We start from the raw sequence: 13,139 nt of genomic DNA, 5'->3' as shown, positions 1-13,139 counted from the left end.
AAACCAGTCACCGACAGGGGGAAACTGTCTCTGCCACTATCTTCATTCATTTTACTTCTCCATAGTAGTAACTTTCTTCTGAAAGCTGAAACCTTCTCTGCGAATTTCAGAATGTGTATGTGTGTTGTTTTCCTGCGGAGAGACTCAACGCATTCAATTTTTCGAAGAGATCACACAGGTATGCTAATTTTGACAAAAAAATGAGTATCCAGGAAGTTTTTAGCAGATTTGTGTTCTTCTTCTTCCAGGTAAGAGTAGAGTTCCTGTTGTAATTCGAACACATGGGACAGTACATTCGCACGGTTGAGCTATCGCGAGCTACAGTAGTACAACAAACATGTGTGCTCAGATCCAATACCCTTACACAGTTTTTAAAAACCTCGCCTTCTGTAGCCGAGTTTTTATAAAGTTCATCACTTGCAACATACTTTCCAAGAATAGATTCAGTGGAGGATTCAGGTGCTTTGACACAAGGGCTTCCCTGTGGATTATGCAGTGGGTCCACAGTGCATCTCTTTGTTATCTTGAAGATTACCTAGGAAGGTTGAAACATTGTTCTCTGCTTATCAATAAAAGTGTTAATACCAATACCAGCCGTTTTGAGAAACATTTTTATTTCAAGTGGGTTTCTTGTCATCAAGAACTTTGCTTCGTATGAGTGCCTGCAATCCTTCATAACAGCCTGACATACAGAAACCACCATCGGTACAGACGCCAACATACAAAGTCCAGTCTAAGTTGTTTTCACGCACAAAAGTGTCAAAGATCTCAAACAAGTCTTGAGCCTTTGTACCTGCAGTGATACTTTTACAAAAGAGGAGGTCTTCCACAATTTTGTCACCATCCACGAATCGTGTGTAGCAAATAAAATGAGCATCCTTGTTACTATCCATTGCCTCATCTAGCTGTAACCCGAATTCCTCACCTTTCTTTTTTTCAGTTAGCTAATTGTTCAGATCTTCGGCCATGTGTTGGATTCTACGACTGTTAGTGCTGTTGGATAAAGGCAACTTTGAAAGCAGTCTTTCCCGCAAATTCACCAGAATCCACTGCAGTCGATAAAATCAGTTCTTCTGTGATGGTGTGAGGTTTTTAACATTTCGTGACTCTATATGCCACCTTGTAGGACGCTAACAAAGCATTGCTTGGCACTGATGTTTGTTTCAAAAATTTACCTTTTGGTTTTTAAATTATTTTAACTTTCTGGTAAAATAACGACGGGATTTACTAACCGTGTTAGAATGACTGTTCTCTAAGTGGCATTTTAGTTTACTTGGAAGCATGCACTCTGGAGCCAAAACTTTTAGACTATTCATGATTGACATTTACCAAAGTAAACCATCGTCATTTTTCCGATATCCGTTTTTCACAACTTTTCCACTGGTCTGTGGTTCGCCATCCTTTTCTTCACTACCACACTTTTTATTAATGTTCAAAAATCTTTCCATTTTCATACACAAGGACTAAAATTCAACAAAATAATTCACTGAACTTCGCTAGACCTCCCAAACACTTGATTATAATACCCTTTAGTCATTTCAATTACTGATGGACCTGGAGAGTTGACAGGTATTTATATACAAAACCTAAGAAACGAAAAAGTTCGAGAAGTTACTGGGGTTCAAGTTAGTAAAAACATATCTGAAATATTCTAGAACGTCACCGAAAGGAATGTAGCGCGATCTAATGTCAAAACTGTGAACTACTTCGAACTAGTAGTTCGCGCGGTGTCCAACAGACGTCGATATCACTGTTTACCTCGAAAATGTGAAATATCCCGCAGCGCCCTAAGGCGCCGTGACGAACAGTTTTGGAACCACTGCGCTAGAATATTGTTGAAGCATCGAGAAAACCGCGTGATTCCTATAAAAGAGGCTAACCGAGAGACGGAAGAGAATATTATCGGACAGCTACAGATAGTGTACTATAGGCCCAGGAAGCTATAATTGTGATTATCGTCTATTAGTCGAAAAACTACAGAATTGGACCAGGAACGTTATAGATTTCGAACATTACAAATCGTTCAACTTTAGTGAATTACTTCGGATGTTATTATTTCTACAAGAACACTAAGTATCTTTGCTGGAAGGAGTGAGGTTCTAACTGGTGTAAAACTAATCAAGAAAGATGTTATTAGCTCAAGCGAGGTGCAACAATATCAACTCAGAATTAACTTTCTCGTCGTGATCCTGTATCGTCGATAAAATATTCAGTTTTAAACTGGATGTAACACTCAGTATAGCTTGCAAGTTTGTAAAACTGTTGTATATAAACCATTATTTGTTATAACTATTAGTAATAACCGTTATTATAAATTGTATTGTTTTTATGTTTGTATGTTAAAAATATATTAAAAAAGGGAAATGTGTGTATCAATCTTATTGGAAAATAACATAAAATTTAATACATATTGACATTTAATTAACTACTAAGCTCAAATTGAAATTTTCGATTATTTGAAATAGTAATATATTAACATACGTAACATAATAAATTGGAGAATCGTCCGAAATAAATTATAATACTACACTAACTAATCAATACCTTCGACTGCATCTGTATTTTCATTCGTTTATTTACTCTTAGAAACCGAAAGGGTGGCCTTTTTTGTCACTGGCCTAACAATTGCATGAAAAAAATGGACTAATCATCGACCTTTAACTTATGTCTGATTGAAACGGTAAAGAATAATGTTGGGTAATAACTAGTATAGATTTTTCCGAACACTAAAAGGTCCCGCAAAATTAAGCCTCAGTTTAGAAACAGTAGTGCAGATGACAACTGGATAGTTAATGCGCTGTTTAATAGCATTAGTCAGCTAGTTCCTGTCTTGCAGTAGCAGTCCTGGATTATGTATAGTGTCAGCAAGTATAATCTACCGAGGCATAATTTATATGTAAATACGCTATTTTTGTTATCAGTAATATTAATTTATTTTCCTCTATTCATATAACAATTACTCACCTGTGTTACCGTAGAAATTATCGATCGTAAAACCAGCAACCAAGACAGAACCAGTTTATAGTAACAATTTTAACAAATTTATTAAATCACAATAAGAATAATTTTACATGAAAAATATTTACACAGTTATAAAGCTATATTGACAAAACCACAAAAATACTAAGAATTAACTGACCTGGACAGAATCAAGAATTTCTTAATACAATATGCCATAACTAGTCCAATTTCACCGTCAAATACAATTCCAGTTTGTTTGTTTTTATTTCCGTCACACACAGTTCCAAGTTTTCTAAAAATTCGAGCATGGTGACTTTCGGCAGTTATTAGGCCTCTGCAAAAGGCAATAACTTCACATTACCCTTATCAACAATTATATACTATTACAGAACTCTAAAATCATCTAGACTGTGAAAATTGCTACCCGTGAATGTTATCACATGCTCTCTGGAAAGATCGTTGACCTCCAATCTGCATTCCAGAAAGTTTCGGTACTTTATAGAAATCTAGGCCTAAGTCAAGAGCGTTTTAAAATATTCAAAGACTGTTCTGGAGTTCAGAATATTCGATAAGAATCAATCATATCAATTATACAAAGAATTCTGAACAGGTATATTTGGTTTTAAATTCTGACCACATATTAAGTTCAATATTAAAACCAATAAGATTAGCGTCTAACCGTTACAGTATTATTATGCATTACTAACACTACTACGTAACACCAACGATATTTCTTCTGTCAAGGTAACTTGTCTATTAATTCATTATTACTGACTACCCTTTTAGTTATTAGTTCCTGATCAGTCAAATAAATCATAATTATTGGAATTTGCTCCTACATGGGTTCATTCTTAATCATTTTAATTTTGAACAGCTGATCAGGAGACCAATCACTAAGCATCAGTTTCTACTGTCAAGCTACTTTTATTAGATTAACAGGAATGAGTGTCACGATTAAATAGCCCTATAACTAAAATTGCATAGTTGTATATCGAGGCTTGGACTCTTTTATCCAAAAATTGGCATGCTAATCATAAGATCATTCAATGTAAACTGAAATGCAAATAATTAATCATCAACTTATGTTCGTAAATAAAGATTTCTTAGATATGGTCTTAAATCTTTATGGTTCTTGACAGTTTGGTTCGATATAAGAGTATTATGGTGACAAGTAAAGGAAGGTTTAGAAACTTCATCCTTTAGCTACGAGCCAAGAGAAAAATAGTAGTCGCCTCCGTATGTATGTTCACAAGGTATTCAAATAACTATGTCATTAGTTTGGAAGCAATCTGGATGTGTTAAACGTTTGGTTTGTTTTAAATTTCGCGCAAAGCTACACGAGGACTATCTGCGCTAGTCGTCCTTAATTTAGAAGTGTATGACTAGATGGGAGGCAACTAGTCATGACCACCCACCACCAACTCTTGGGATATTCTTTTACTAAAGAATAGTGGGATTGATCGTAACATTATAACGCCCTCACGGCTGAAAGGGTGAGCATGTTTGGTGTGACGTGGATTCGAAATCCGCGACCCTCGAATTACGAGTCGAGTGCCTTCATCACCTGGCCATGATGGGCCGACCATATTAAGTTTACCCAGCATGCAAACGTTAAGTAGCGTAGAAAGTCATATATGTCTACAAGAATAAATGTTTTAAAAGTTCATTGTGAGTGATATAAATTCAATTTTCTAACTTCTGGATTGAAAGTTAAATTTTACGAGTTAATGGATGTCAAAAGAGAAAATGTAGTGAAAATAGAGTTATGATTTGAACACTCTCATAAATAGAAAGGAGAAAGGAAAAGTTATTTTGTTATTTTCAGTTTCTATGCCAAAACTTTAGGTATAAAGTCATGTGTTCTACATTTTAAGAGAAAAAATGAAAATAGTGTATCATTAATTATAAAACTATATATTTTGTTTCACTAAAATTTAAGCTAGTCATGACCACCCACCGCCAACTCTTGGGCTACTCTTTTACCATTATAACGACCCCACGGGTGAAAGTGCAAGCATGTTTGGTGTGACAGAGATTCGAACTTCCCACCCTCGGATTCGAGTACATTACATACCTGGCCATGTCGAGCCAATTAGTAAACTACCCCGAAAGTTAAATAAATAAATATCGAATACTATTATTTTGTTTAGTACAGTGAATTTAGGGGCTTACAACGCTGAAATCCAAGGTTTGATTATCTGTGGTAGACGTAGCAGATAGCCCAGTGTGGCTTGCTCTAAAAAAAACAATGTAGTAATAATGACGATACCCCTAGAAATAAGTAGCAAGTCTTCACCATAACGTTAATTCGATCTCCGTACTTCTGGTATGTCAGCTGTTAAGATCGCGAGGGAATGTTGTAGTTTTATTTTTGAAACCAAAAAGACGAATATATGTTTACTGCGGCAAGAAAAATCTATTGAAATACCACACATATGCTAAGTTGTGTTGTCGTTCGTCGTTAAAACGTCATCAGTATTAATTACGGTCTCGACACAAGGAAGACAGAAATACTTTAAAGGGACGAAACATAAGAAAGTTATGTTGTTTTTAAAGCAGAATATTTTGATATAATAGCCTCTCATTTTATCTAATTACGAGTTATGAGAAATACTTTCAAGGAAGTTCGCATTATGCCAAATGAAACCTGCTAATAAATTCAGAATATTGTCAACAGTTAACGAAGTCGCCACATCATACAGATAGATGTCATCGACTGTTGAAAGCGGTGTGAGAGAAATAAATCATTTGAAGGTTTTATGTATATATCAAAGTGACTTACATCATAATTATCCCATTACTGTTGATGCTTATTCATTATTCATTCAGGCACTAATAAAGTTTAATGTTTCAGTGATTTCTTCCTTTTCTAGCAACATACATTTTGGAAAAGTAGAACTTAAACAAGATCTTGCCTGAAGCATCGGTTGATGAATAAAAAGACATTAAAGAAAGAAATATATCGAGCAATATTTGTGTTCAGTTTTAAGTAAAGGTTGCAAAACAGTAAAGTATCTACTGCAAATTTTGTTGCATTAAGTTTGTTTAATTCCAATATAAAACAATAAACAATATAATTAATTTAATGAGAAATATAACAAATGGAACTCAGTTCTCTTTAATACTAAAATATAGAGCAATTTCTCAAACAAGCGCTTAAAATGACCCACATGTTTGTAGATGCATACAAAGATGTTTGTAGATGCATAAGACAAAGTTTAATTACTAATCAACTCTTGTACATTATGAACTAATATATTAAGATTGTAACAATATTTAAGGTAAGTTTTAATATTTTGACCCCTAGATATTTTCCTTTCGAATTTTACACACCTCAATTACAAGTTGTATTTTTGTTTTGATTTCAATAGCTGCATGTGTTTAATTTAATATCCTTTTTGATAGTTACAATTAAGCAAATGACATCTTTAATGGAAAAATATAATATCATAACAAAAGTGTATATATGTAAATACATGTATCAATTTTCTGTAAAGTTGTTTAAAAAATTAAATATTAAACTGTATTAATTTATTAGTAAAATATAACATTATAAATAATGTAATTAAAAGATATGCGTCTACAAATGATTACTCGTAGTTTATAATAATGATTTTCATGTGTCATGGTTGAGTATGTCTACGGATTTACAACGCAAAATCAGGGATTCGATTCCTCACGGTTGGCTCAGCAGATAGCCCGATGTGGCTTTGCTATAAGAAAAAACACACACACAAACACACATTAAATAGTGCAAATGAGACTTTTGACGAGTACCATGTCTTATAAACAAGATGGATTTCTTGAAAAAGCGCCTAAAATATTAAGAAGTAGCACACGGTATATTTTAGGAACAGAACGTTTTTGTATAATTTGAACCAGCTAAATCTGAATGCAGTATTGAGTTGTTTGACTTCTATTTTGTGGAAGAAAAAAAAAGTTCGTCAAATAGCTTTTTTAGTCTATTAACTTTATGCAGTTACTTGTTATATCCTGTAAAATTCTTCTGAGAGGTTTTGCAACAATAATGTTATATTTGCAGGACATAAGAGTGTGCACCTAGAAATAAATACAAACTACTATAACTGTAATTGTAGCACTTTGTAACGTGCTTGAAACAGAAGTACTGACGAAAACATAAATTAATATAATCAGTAAATTAATATTCTTTCTGTTGCTAATTGCGAAAATCTAAAGGTTATTTTGCCTCGGTTGCAACTTATAGTGGAAATAGAAAAATAAATAAAAGGACTCCGTTGTTTTCTGTATTGTGATGGCACGCAGTGTTATCACGGATCCGGTACGTCAACATGTTTCTTTCGTTGATCGAACCAACATTAAGTTCTTCAAAATAGTGCAATATAACAACATATATGTAGGATAGACATAACGGTTTGCCTGAAGAGATCTGTGTATTATAGATTATATATATATATTGGATATATCATTATCTGAAAGCAACTTAAAGCAAATAAATATATTATAACTACGACTAAATGTAAAAAAAATACTGTCAAACAACAAACGTATTATCTACTGCTAAATACTAAAACTGAGTTTTACAAATAACTGGTTTTGTATTTTTGCATTAGAAATATTTGTATAGTAAGTGATATATTCAGAAAAAGTAATACATATCCTTTTGTGAAAACAAGTTATGAGTTATACAGTTTAAAATCACAGTTAGGTTTTATGTCATGCTCATATTCTATTAACAATTATATTTGAAATTATCTCTGAAAATAATAATCTATATATACTAAAGCTGCCCATTTCAAAGAAAAAGAAACAAAAAAATATCCAGATTTTGAGCTCAACGGCTGTTTTCAGAAAGGCCAAAGAAACTGGGATTACAGTAAGCTCACTCGACTTGATACCTGTCAAGTCCCTCGATGTTTCTCCAGTTGATAGACTTGTGTCTTTTGTGGGCTCAACAATGATCTTGGAGGTTAATGTCTTCACATAATGAAGAGTCTGTGGAAAATTTCTCAACATATTTGGTCTAAAACTTGTTCCACAGACCTTCATGGAAGTTTGTTGTGTCGAGCACATTCAGGTTTTTACCTGTAACGTTAAAAGCATAGTCGACGAAGGATAACGAAATTACAAGGGTAGCGTAAGACCAGAAGCATCGTTGTTTTAAACAATGATTAACCATCAGTATTTTACGCTTAATGTGCATCAGGTTTTATTACTCCGTAATTTTTCATCCTTAATCTTAAAAAAGTGGAGATTTGTACGTACACAAGTCGTGAAATTCTCTGTTTATTTAACTGTTTATAAAATTTTACATCTTAAACTTTTGCAGTAGACCATGTAGGTAATTCATTTGATAGGAATTTAATTCTGATTATCACCTGGAAGATTATGTAAAACTCACCGTATTTCACTCTTCTAAATACTATATCTATGTTTGTAATTAAGAGTTGCAGTTAATGTTTCTTTATAGTACACTGAACCCTAAGACGTCAACCTGATTACAAAATATAATGTTATTTATTAGTAGTGTCCGAATAGTTTCTGGTTAATTTAAATTAATCCTTATTAGAACACGCTTGATAATTCTAAAAATTGCTCAATGAGCTATACATTAAAGAAAACAAGAAGCAGGGCATATTTTCTATTTCATCTTAGGTCATAAAGTACAACAAAATTACGCACGTCTATAATTTCCTAACGTAAGTAAATTGATTCTTTTAAGCTTCAAAGAAAATATGTGTTAAACATAATGACATTTTCAAACAACAGTTCACTATTAAATTGCAGCATTGGTTATTTATGTTTACTGTCTTGTGGAAAATTATACATAAAATATTATATTTATGTCAGTTTAAATGCCTGAAGCTATTTCATATATAAATTCAAAGGAAAATATTCTGATTTAATAACACAGGTTTCACTTACATTTTTTAAAAATATTTACTTGCTGTATATCATATTCAATACAACTCATAAATGGTTGATCGTTTACAGTAACATGCACATTTTGAAACATTGTACCACATAAGTTTATTAACATAAGTTATTTCAACATATATTTCATTCAAAAGTTTGATTCGTTGTTACTGACATCTGTTTTTTTTCTTTCAAAATTCAGGAATTTTCATTCGCATATTCAAATTTCACAAAATATAGTTTCGAATTGCAGTTAAAATATCTTATGAAGAAAAATATAAAGTTTTCATAATCAATAAATACACTAGAAATATTTAAGTTGTAATAACTTATCAGTAATAAATATTATATAATATGAATTATTTATTTTCTTAAGAACAGCGGACTTCACCTGATAACGTAGACATAAATCATATATCGACAAGTTGATGTGGCCTTTCAGAATATAATACCGGAGTACTATCTGTCATATCTGTTCTGAAGATGTATTTTTGCCTCTCTTTTTTTTTTTTTTTTCACGTTTCAGAAGCAGCCTCCAGTGCAACTATCACGGAGCCAGAACGGCTTACTGATAAACGTCCAGTAATAATAATAATCACCTATCTATAATCTAAAGAAAACCTTTAATAACTCGTAGATATAATGTTCTCGTCATCCAAGTAATTGATTTTGGAAATTATCATTACCTTTCACAGTCTACTATCACTTCTTGATAACTTAAATTGTTTAAAAACGACGATAACAGCTATCGATCACCACCACAAGAAGAAGCATATTTAAATAAATCTAGAAGTAACGAATAACAAAGGACAAAATATACTTAGCTTAAACTTTGAGGTCTTTCCGCAAAACTCTAACTGAGTCATACCGACCGAGCATGAATTGTAGGAACATTTATGAAGTTTGCATGTTTTCGTTATTTAGAAAATAAACAATGTGTGGTAGAAAATTACAAGTCACAATACTTTTGTACAATAGTTAGAATTTCTTATTATACACTAATTAAAATACTTATCCCGTGGACTGAAGTTAAGTTATGTAAATTCATGATTAATAAAAGGTTATATTAGAACATGAAAAGTTGCTTCCCTTACACATAACTGTGAAAAAAAACACACTCATAAAACTGCAAAACGCAAAATGTGAAAGGAAACAGCAAGTTTGCATGTATTTCTGCATGTACACAACAAACCTTCATCCGAACTTCGATGGTCCATCAACAAGAGACAAAATAATGGTAAAAAACACAAAATTGAAAATTTTGTATTGTAACGTATTTACTAATATATATTTATTCTAATACCAATGTTTAATTTAGTAAAATATATATTTAGAAAGTAACTTTTATTGTTAAATGTGTATTGCGAAGAAAGTCTCGCCTAGTCTCTAAATTTGTAGAAGATTCTCTGGCGTACGTGTGTATGTAAAATACAAGTATTGTTGCCTTAGCAAATCTCCTCTCAGTCGTATAAAAGGTAACCACTGTAACGCGGAGAGACAGTTACGTATTGTTAGTTTGTTACACTTAGTATACTATAAACCTCGGAAGCTATTACTCTGATAAACTTTTACTAATCGGGAAACCAGGAACGTTTATAATTTTTGAGCATATAAAACCGTTTAACTTCAGTGAATTAACTTCGGACGTTAGTATTTCTACGAGGATATTAGATATCTTTATCAGAAAAAGTCAGCTTGTAAACAGCGAGGCCCGGCATGGCCAAGCGTGTTAAGGCGTGCGACTCGTAATCTGAGGGTCGCGAGTTCGCATCCCCATCGCGCCAAGCATGCTCGCCCTTTCAGCCCTGGTAGCGTTATAATGTGACCGTCAATTCCACAATTCGTTGGTAAAAGAGTAGCCCAAGAGTTGGCGGTGGGTGGTGATGACTAGCTGCCTTCCCTCTAGTCTTACACTGATAAATTAGGGACGACTAGTACAGATAGCCCTCGAGTAGCTTTGTGCGAAATTAAAAAAAAAACAAAAAAAAACGTGTAAGCGGCGTTGAGGCTAGGTAAGAATAGAAATTATAGCTACCTATTAAGTGTAACAATATCAACTCAGGAGTAATTCGCTCATACTGGACCATCAATACAATATTCAGTTCCAGATTAGATAGAAGGCTCAGTATTCTTTGTAAGTTTGTAAAAATTTTTAATATAAATCATTATTTGTAATAAACGCTATTATAAATTGTACTGTTGTTTGTATATTAAAATACAGTGGCGTTAAGAAATAAAATTGTGTGTATCAATCTTGTTGGCAAATACCATAAATTTGATACATATTGACATTCAGTTGACCTCTAAATTGAATTTCAAATTTCCAGCTATTTGATATCGTAGTTTTAAGTTAGACAACATTCCCTGATATATAAGTTTTAAATTAGACAACACTTCCTGTTATATAGGTTTTAAATTAGATAACACTTCCTGTTATATAGGTTATATATTAGGCAACACTTTTTGTTGTATAGGTTTTAAGTTAGAAAAATTATTTTAAAAAATATGTATTCGTTTGCCTTTCTTCATAAAAAAAATAATGCTGTATATCTGATGGCTTATTTTCTGGGACCAGGATAGTAACCTTCAATCAAATAAGTATAGTTTAGATAACGAAGTAAAATAATAATTCTAATATTTAAAAATATTTCAAAAAGGAACCGAAATATCTAAAATACATTAAATATAAGCTCTAACAATGTGAATATTAATACATTAGTACAAGTTTTTCGTTACTGAAAGATATAACATTTTTCGTTGCAAAATTAACCGTGCATACAATTTATTTTTGCGTATTAATATTAGAAAACTTCGTTATTTACCATTGTTTTAATCAAATTTCTGAATTATAACAATTAGAAGCCATACCATACCATCCTTATATCAAATCACCTGAGATACTTACATTTAAGCACCTTGCACGTGAATCTGATGTATACATATATATATGTATATATATATAACACATTTAATCTGTGATAGCGCTTTTAGTCTTAAACGTCATCATTGGCCGCTAAAGCTTAAGGCAACTCTTGCAATTAAATGAAAGCTTGCTGCACGAGAATTACCGTTATTTGGGAACATACATGTACATTCCTGTAATATATTCATTATGCACTAGCTGAAGTATCCGTCTGTTTGACGAGCGAAATAAAAACTTGTGTGTAACAAATGGGAGTAACTGAAGCACAGAAGCCCAGAATATCAAGGTGTGTAAAAAATGAAAGTCTCATCTCGCACGTACGAGATAGAAAGTCTTGCGTAAGAAAGCTATGTCGTACTTACGAGATAATGAATCATACTATGTGTACCTAAAACACGAAGTAAATATTCATACTCTTCATACTGTTTGAGACATTGCAACAATAACACGTGAACTTGGCAGTTTAACGCGTTTGTATTTCGGATTCGGATTACAGCAAAAAGAAATGACAGGAATTCTTGGTAATTATCACAGCATATTTCTAAGTCTCAGGACACTAGATAACAGTAGGAAACACTTCTACGAACGGTAGTTGTCACACTGCCAGTCGTCATCATTGTTTTATTATCTGGTGCATACAAGACGAGACCTACTTTTTTTTTTCACCTTGCAGCTCAAGATTTTTCAAGATTTCTACCAATATAGTCATTGCATAGCTCATTGTAATGCTGAGATATATACACGACATTGATAGTTGCTTTGTTTTTTTTTGCCGAAGTTAGAGGGAGTCCAACTCCAACCCCTTTAATTACCTTCTTTATGTCATCTTGTATCACTGTGTGAAGTTTGGTGTTGGTTAATCAAAAAATGTGGAAACGTACAAGAAACAGACACAGAGATACATACTCACATTCACGTTTATTTATACAAATTAAATTTTGCATGAGTACGATTAAACACCAGTTTTGCATTGTGTAACTAAATACACGATCACACAGTATTTTTGTTTGACGTATACATGTTTCATTGATACATTTGACATTTGTTCAAATTAACTATTAAATTATCTTTGCAAAAGTGGCAAGTTATTCAGAATTTTATAATATATAATTGTTTTATTCTAGATGTAGGCGTGATATCAAGATATTTGTTTGTTCTTAAGCAAAAAGCTATACAATTGGCTGTTTGTTTTTGCCCAGTACAAGAATCGAAATCCGATTTTTAGCATTAAGTTCTCAGACTTACTGCTAAGCCACTGATGGCTTTCCCAAGATTAACCAAATTTTCAATCTATCTTACAGTTAGCAAACTTATATGTTGGATTTTTAAATTCTCTCTGACAACTTATAATACTCTAAAT

Source organism: Tachypleus tridentatus, chromosome 9 (genome assembly GCF_004210375.1).
Source record: "Tachypleus tridentatus isolate NWPU-2018 chromosome 9, ASM421037v1, whole genome shotgun sequence".
In the NCBI taxonomy this organism is placed as follows: Eukaryota; Metazoa; Arthropoda; class Merostomata; order Xiphosura; family Limulidae; genus Tachypleus; species Tachypleus tridentatus.
Note: the sequence above shows the minus strand (reverse complement) of the source record.